Genomic DNA, 7,994 nt, shown 5'->3' with positions numbered 1-7,994 from the left:
AATATGCAGAATTTTCTGACTGACAATCACATTCATTAAATGTGGTTGCAGTAAAATGAGAAAATGGATACATAGGTATATACAACACATTTGAACTTTAAACTCTAGCATATATGCTAAAAGACGAAAGTTTTAAAAATAACTATACCTATAATTTTGTTCATGTATATACAATATAAAAACTGTAAATTCTGACATTCATAATACAAAATGTAGGGGTGTACAAGTAAATAGTGAGGATATATTTAGGCAGTTGAAGTTATGCTATTTTCAGCATAAAATGGATGATGGTTATATAAGTGTTGTCTGGATCTAAATATAAGTAGATCATTATCTCAAGAATCTGTGTAAGAAACTACAAATACTTAAAGTAGTCCAGAAATTGAACCAAATGATATTTAAAAGGGCCTCTGTATTGATTAAATGGTGGGTATCAGAGAGTAAAATGTCAAGTATAACTATAAGATATATTATGAAAGTCTCATGGTAATCACAAAGAAAATCATAGGTACACAAATGATAAAGAGAAGAGAATCAAAACATACTATTACAAAAATAAATCAATTTAAAAAGAAAGACAGCAAGAGAGGAAAGGGGAAAAAAGGAGCTAAAACTACAAATAATCAGAAAGCAATGGAAAAAAATGGTGATAATAAGTCTTTCCCTATAATAATTACTTTAAATATAAATGATGTAAATTCTCAAATTAAAAGACATAGAGTGGCTGAATTGATAAAAATAAAACAAAACAAAACAAAACAACAACAGAAAAACATAAAACAAAGAAACAAAAACAAGACCCAACTATATGCTGCCTCTATACCAGGAGTAGTAGCTACTAGTATACCTCTATCAGACAAAATAGACTTTGAGCAAAAGCTGTAACAAAACAAACCAAAACATGTCTCAAGTACCCACAGGCCCCATACATCGTTTTTATGATATTACTAAAGGCTGATGCACAAAATTCGTGCAAGAGTAGGCCTTCCTTCCCCCAGCTGTGGCACCAGCTTCCCTCCGGCACCCAGGGCTCAGGCTTCCCTTGCGCCTCTGGCTTTGTCTGGAAGGTCGTCCAGAAGGACACCCTATCTAATTGGCATATTACACTTTTATTATTATACATTGACTATATTCCCTATGCCACAATCTACATTGCTGAGACTATTCTGCAACTAGCAATTTGGACTTCTTAATCCCTTTACCGGGACCACTCTGTAAATCACTTGATTTTCTAACCATTACATTACCTAATCTTAGTAATCATTCCACAATGTATATGTATCTCAACCATTATGCTGTATGCTTTAGTTATATATAAATACACTTGTTAATTATTCTACAATAAAGTTAGAAAAATATAAGACAATGGCAGTGATCTTTTTAATGGATGATGGTTATATCAGTGTTGTCTGGATGTAAATATAAGTAGATCATTATCTCAAGAATCTGTGTAAGAAACTACAAATACTTAAAATAGTCCAGAAATTGAACCAAATGATATTTAAAAGGGCCTCTGTATTGATTAAATGGTGGGTATCAGAGAGTAGAATGTCAAGTTTTTCTTTTACATTTTTTATTTTATTCTTACCCAAAAATATGTTTATCGATGTAAGAGAGCAACATCAATTGGTTGACTCCCATACAGGCCCCAACCGGGGATCAAACCCACAATCTAGCTATGTTCCCTGAAAAGGAGTTGAACCCACAACCTTTTGGTGTACAGGATGACACTACAACTGACTAAGTCACACGGCCAGGCCTCTCACATTATTATTATTATTTCTTTTACAAATAAGATTATGTGAATAGTATATTGTTAAAATAGATTCAGTCTGATAAAGTAACAAATTGTAGCAACACATTTAGTTTTGGGCATCTAGAAAATTAAATACAAACCTATGCTTAAAGTATTACTTAAAGATAAATTTAGAATGTTGCAAAGCCTATACATACATTTTTAAATATGCAAGCACTGTGAAGCTTTTGCTTGTTTTTTATCAGTGTTAACAAAAATCATAAGACAATTTCACTTCATAGAGTTCAAGTAGAATAAACTACAATCAAATTTACTTCTTTTGTAGATAACTTGACCCCTTTTCATATTTTATTTTACTTCACTTTAATTTATTCTATCAAACAACATGTCAGTAATATTTCCACAGAACCACTTCCTTTTGGAAGAGGCAAAGAGTCTGATGGGCACATCCATTCTATTGCTAATATTTTTCCCTTAATTTCTGTCTTCAAGTAAGTTCCAGAGGGGTTAATTCAACAGAATTTGAGACAAAAAGAAAGACTTCCCAGAAAAGATACCATCCTTCTCCTTCCCTGTTTGAGTGCTACTTAGAGAATTGCTAAATTGCTTGGCTAGAATGGAGAGTATGGTGTCATTATTTCTCAGTAATTAAAAAATAAATTCAGCAAAGTCTTTGTGCCATTTTGTTGACCTTTATAATATAAACATTGGAAAGAGGATGTGTGACTATGTTTTAATTAGTCTATTGACAATTGACATTATAGAGGAGGCCAGAAACGCTTTTAAAATGTAATAAAGCAAAGTAGAGGGCTTAATATTTTTGTTTTAAAATCTTGTAGTATGGCGATAACCTAAATAAATTTATAATTAACCAATTTACCAGGTAACCAGGTTTGCTAGGTTACTAGCAGAACCACAATTACATAATTTTATTTTAATCTGTCCACAATTAGTTCAGAATAACTATTCTAATGAAGAATTCGAAATAATATTGGTTAATCATAACTCCATCTTTTGTTATATTGACAAGATTTATTTTAACCCTGACCGTTTTGGCTCAGTGGATGGAGCATTGGCGTGCGGACTGAGGGGTCCCGGGTTCGATTCTGGTCAAGGGCATGTACCTTGGTTGCAGGCACATCCCCAGTGGGGAGTGTGCAGGAGGCAGCTGGTCGATGTTTCTCTCTCATCGATGTTTCTGACTCTCTGTCCCTTTCCCTTCCTCTCTGTAATAAATCAATAAAATATATTTTAAAAAAAGATTTATTTTAAATAATAAGGGAATTCAATTTGGCCTCAGATGGAAAAAAAATACTTCTTCTTAAACCTTCTTCCAATGTATCCAAATGTATTTTATCTATAAAATTATCAAATTATACTAAAGAGGTTTTTGTCATTTAGTTTGGTTTTTAATGTTTTGAAGATTCTTTTCCAGTAACTGTATTTTCTCTTTATGAGAATGGTAATAAGCCAGAAATGTAAACCCATATTATAGGCTGGTTACTTCTTGGGAGTTATATATAAGCTGCTAACACAGACTCACAGGAATCTTCTTTTAAGTCCCCAGGGATCAATAAAAGCAGCAACTAAAAGTATATCATATTTACACAAGGGCAAATTTGAAAGGAATAGGAAGCATAATTGTAAAAATAATAAGTCATTGTAATAGTAACAATACAAAGACCTATGAAGAAAACAAGGATGAATTTCTTTTTAACCTAGATCTAGGAACATATTCCTGTTATATATCATAAAGGCAATGAAAGAAAAAAATAAAATAAAATAAATTGCATGGCGAAATACACCGTAAAGTAAAAAAGAAATAGGAATAATAAGCTAGGAACACAGCTGTAATACATATTGCAGACAAAGGGATAGACATGCTTTCTTCTACATTACAAATGGAAATGAAATATCTTTAAAATTACATTTACACCAGTTCAATCTTCAGTCTCACATATGAGAATCTATTCCAAACATACTCTGACAAAATATAAAATGATCATGCAAAATATTATTAATGATGGCATTGTCAGTAATAGCAAAAATTAAAAACATTCAATAAATCTACCAATAGGGAATTGACTTACGAGTACAACCACATAATAGATAATATGCAGCCAGAAAAAACAATGAGTCTTGTTTCAGCAATGGGGATATATGGTTAAGTGAAAAAAGCAAGGTACAGTATAGTATGCAAAGAATTACCTTTACATATATACACATTTGTTTTATTTGCAACTAGAAACACATCAATATTAGCAGAGAACATAGTTGACAATATTTAATATCTATTTGTAATAAAAACTCTTAGCAAACTACAAATATAACAGACCTTCCTAAACCTGATAAAAATCTATCCACAAAATAACTTAGTGCTAACATTATATTTAATGGTGAAAGATCAAGAAGAAAGAAGTCCAATCTTACCACTCTATTGAATATTGTATTAAAGGAACTAATCAATTCAATAAGGCAAGATTAAGGGGTGGGGTAGAAAGGCATCTAGAATGAAAGAATAAAAGTAAAACTGTATAAAAAACTGGCGGAATCTATAAAAACTACCAAAACTAATAAGTTTAACAATTGTATAGGAAACAAACTCAATATACTGAAATAAATTGCATTTTTACATATTAGGACAAATGATCAGAAACTGAAATAAAAATACTATTTACAACTGCATAAAAATAAGAAATATTTAAAGGTAAATAATTCTAGAATGAAATATGAGAGAAAAATTGTCATTTTGGGTTGGGAAATATTCTTTTATTATAATACCACTAGAGGCCCGGTGCACAAAAATTTGTGCACTCAGCGGGGAGGGAGGATCCCTCAGCCCGGCCTGTGCCCTCTCGCAGTCTGGGACACCCCGGGAGATAACGACCTGCTGGCTTAGGCCTGCTCCCGGGTGGCAGAGGGCAGGCCCAATCCCTAGGTGCAGCCCCTGGTCGGGCTCAGAGCAGGGCCGATTGGGGAGTTGGGGTCCTGCCCCCTGTCATGCACAGAGCAGGGCAGATTGGGAGGTTGTGATGCCACCCTCAGTCATGTTGGGGGCCAGATGTAAGCTGGCAAGGTCCTTGCACCTGCAGGGGCTAGCAAGGCTGGGACCCTTACCCACACAGTTTTCCCAGACTTGTTTGGATGGCGATTATCAGTAGAATGGGAGTAACATTTGTAGAATGAGAACAGCCTTTCATAGCTTGCCAAGAAGTCTATACCTATTTACTGAGATATGCTGTACTGAGAACTTGTCCTTCTGCTGTGTCTCTCCCTTAGAGATTAAGAGGAACAAAGAATACATTCCTCTTGACAGACCTCCTATTCAGTGTGTTGTGAATAAATAGTATTGTGTGGCTAATAAACTCTCTTCAGTTCATCAAGAGAACTGGGGTCCTCCCGACCCCGCTTTCCTGTCTTTCTTTCTTTTCTCAATTCCCACCTCCCTGTCTCAGCCCGGCTCAACCCTGTCAGGCTGTCCCTGAGACAGTCATGCTCAGGGTAGGGCCGATTGTGGGGTTGGGTCACCGCCCCCTGTCACACACAGAGCCACAGGGCGATCAGGGGGTTTGGGCGCTGCCCCCTGTCACGCTGATCCTGGTGCCGGGAGGCATATTACCCTTTTACTATATAGGGTAGAAGCCTGGTGCATGGGTGGGGCCGGCTGGTTTGCCCTGAAGGGTGTCCTGGATCAGGGTGGGGGTCCCCACTGGGGTGCCTGGCCAGTCTGGGTGAGGAGCTGAGGGCTGTTTTCAGTCTGGGGGTGACTGTAGTTCCCAACCGCTCCTTTTTTTCTTTTTTTTTTTTTATTCTGGGCCAGCTTTACCTTGAGGCTTGGCTCCAGCTCTTAGGCCTCCACGGCTCAAAGTAGGTTTCTGGCCTTTGCTTACAATGTTGCGAATCTGCTGGCTGAAGTCCGGCAGTATTTGTTACAGAGTTTCTTAAACTGCCTGCTCAGAGGCCTGCAGCCGCAGGCAGGGAACGTTGGTTTCCTCTGTCACTGAAGCAAGCAAGCCTCATGGTAGTTTCAAGCTGCCTGGCTGCCGGCTGCCATCTTGGCTGACAGTTAACTTGCATATCTCGCTGATTAGCCAATGAAAAGGCTAGCGGTCGTACGCCAATTACCATGTTTCTCTTTTATTAGTGTAGATTAGCATGATCCATAAGAGAAAAAAATAATAATTGTAATTCATCAAAATGGCCCTAGATGGTGTGGCTTAGCTGGTTGGAGCATCATCCCATACATCAATAGGTGTCAGGTTCAATTCCTGGTGAGGGCACATACCCAGGTTGCATGTTTGATCTCACTTGGGGTGGGTGAAGGACATTAAAAAAATGCTTTTATTGATGTTACAGAGTGAGGGATGGAAAGGGAGAAAGAGAAACATTGATGGGCTGCTTCTTGCAACCCCCTACTGAGGATCAAACCTGCAGCTTGGGCATGCGCCCTGACTGTTGTGGAGTGCGAGTGACAGAATGACCAGAACTCCGGACTGATTAAAATTTAGAGAGCCTTTATTGACTGGCCAGTGTCCGCGCCTCCACTCGGGAAGCCCGAGAGAGAAGCGGCCCCGACCACCTGCAGAGTCCAATATTTAAAGGGGACAACTACATCCGTGCTCAGGTTCCCATAGCAAGCAAAGCCAAGTTACAAAAGCTCATTGCGTAGTTTTAGCCAAGCTACTCATCATCCTCCTGTTGTTCATTTTGGGGTAACTTAAAGATCAGGACTGTTCTTAATTTTCATCTGTCTGTTCTTTGTGGGCCGTGGCTCAGGTGTATTGATCTGTCTGTTCTTTGTGGGCCGTGGCTCAGGTGTGTTGATCTGTCTGTTCTTTGTGGGCCGTGGCTCAGGTGTGTTTATCTGTCTGCTCTTTGTGGGCCGTGGCTCAGGTGTGTTGATCTGTTTGTTCTTTGTGGGCCGTGGCTCAGGTGTGTGAGCTCAGTTCTTAGAAACTGCACAGGCTGTAAGCTGCTGAGGTGGCTAGGTAATTAAGCAGGCCTAAAAAATTTTCCTACTCTGTAACACTGACCAGGAATTAAACCAGGAGCCTCTGAGTGCATGAGATGATGATCAACCAACTGGGCCTTACCCACCAAGGCATAGAAAGACTTTTTTTTTTGAAAGTCACAGACAGTTTATCTTTCTATAATTAGATTAGGAGAAAAATGAAGAACCCACTGATAGCAGGAAGAAGCAAGAGTCTTTTAGGTTCAGTCATTTGATGAGATATTCAGTTACTGTGCATTTCCATTATTTTTCCATGGCAGAACATACGGCAGAGACTTGGGAACGTGCATGCCTGAAGCCAGGTTACTCTTATGTTCCATAACTATGTTGCTTGCAGGGCTGTTCTTGCCATGGTAGTTGGCTGTGCCCCAGACAAATGGGGTGCTGGTCTGTTCCCACAAATCTTTATCCCAGTCTTCATCACAAGGAGGGCACTGCCATGTGCTCTCAACCAGAGTCTCTTGTCCAAGGTTCCTGGTTTGCTTGACAATGTCTTGCTCTATGCAACTTTTGTCATCACAGCTTGAAATATGATGACTGATTTCGGTCCGAGGAACCTGATGGCGAGCATTGAAGGGACAAGTAACCAATTTGTTTTCGACATCAGGATGATTCTTTCTGCACTTGATAAGATGATAAGGAAACTTGCAGGCTCTGATCTGGTGGTTTTTATCATAGGGACATTGCAATAGCTTTTCAAGGGTCCAGGGGATCGATGTAAGTTTCTTCCATGTTGGAAATGAAGGAGCCGAATCCAAGTGCTGAGTCAAGATGCGCTCTCCACACAGTCGCCTCCACCCCGAGCCCTAGCAATACTCCCTTCCGGCATTCGAAAGACAATTTTTAAAGAATGGAAAGACTAGTAACATATTGGGAGAAAATATTTGCAATGTATATAGTTGACAAAGTTCTTGTATTCAAAATTTAAAGAATACTCAAAACACAATAATGAGAAAATCATAAAGACTATATGAAATGAGTTAAAGAATTGAACAGACATGTCATCAAAGAAGACATACAGATGGCAAATAAGCATATAGAAAATGCTCAGAAGCATTTTAAAAATGCAAATTAAAACCACAATGATAAAGGATATCATTCAAAATAGATTGTGAAATAAAGACCCTCCTGAAAAAAAAAATAAAAATAAAAAAGATTAAAGGAGTACATTACCACCAAGCCAGTAATAAAAAAAAAAAATGCTAAAAAGGACTCCTGTTATAAGAA

The 7,994-nt window shown here is 38.0% G+C and overlaps 1 pseudogene across 1 annotated transcript; it reads right to left on the bottom strand.

The window, feature by feature from the left end:
* Window positions 1–6,994: 6,994 nt before the first annotated feature.
* LOC308514728 (gametocyte-specific factor 1-like) lies at window positions 6,995–7,523 on the bottom strand (annotated as a pseudogene). The gene has a single exon. The product of its transcript is annotated as a gametocyte-specific factor 1-like (transcript).
* Window positions 7,524–7,994: the final 471 nt, after the last annotated feature.

The sequence above is a fragment of the Myotis nattereri genome (genome assembly GCF_964212035.1).
Source record: "Myotis nattereri genome assembly, chromosome: 2".
Taxonomy (NCBI): Eukaryota; Metazoa; Chordata; class Mammalia; order Chiroptera; family Vespertilionidae; genus Myotis; species Myotis nattereri.
Note: the sequence above shows the minus strand (reverse complement) of the source record. Positions and strands in the feature narration are given on the sequence as shown.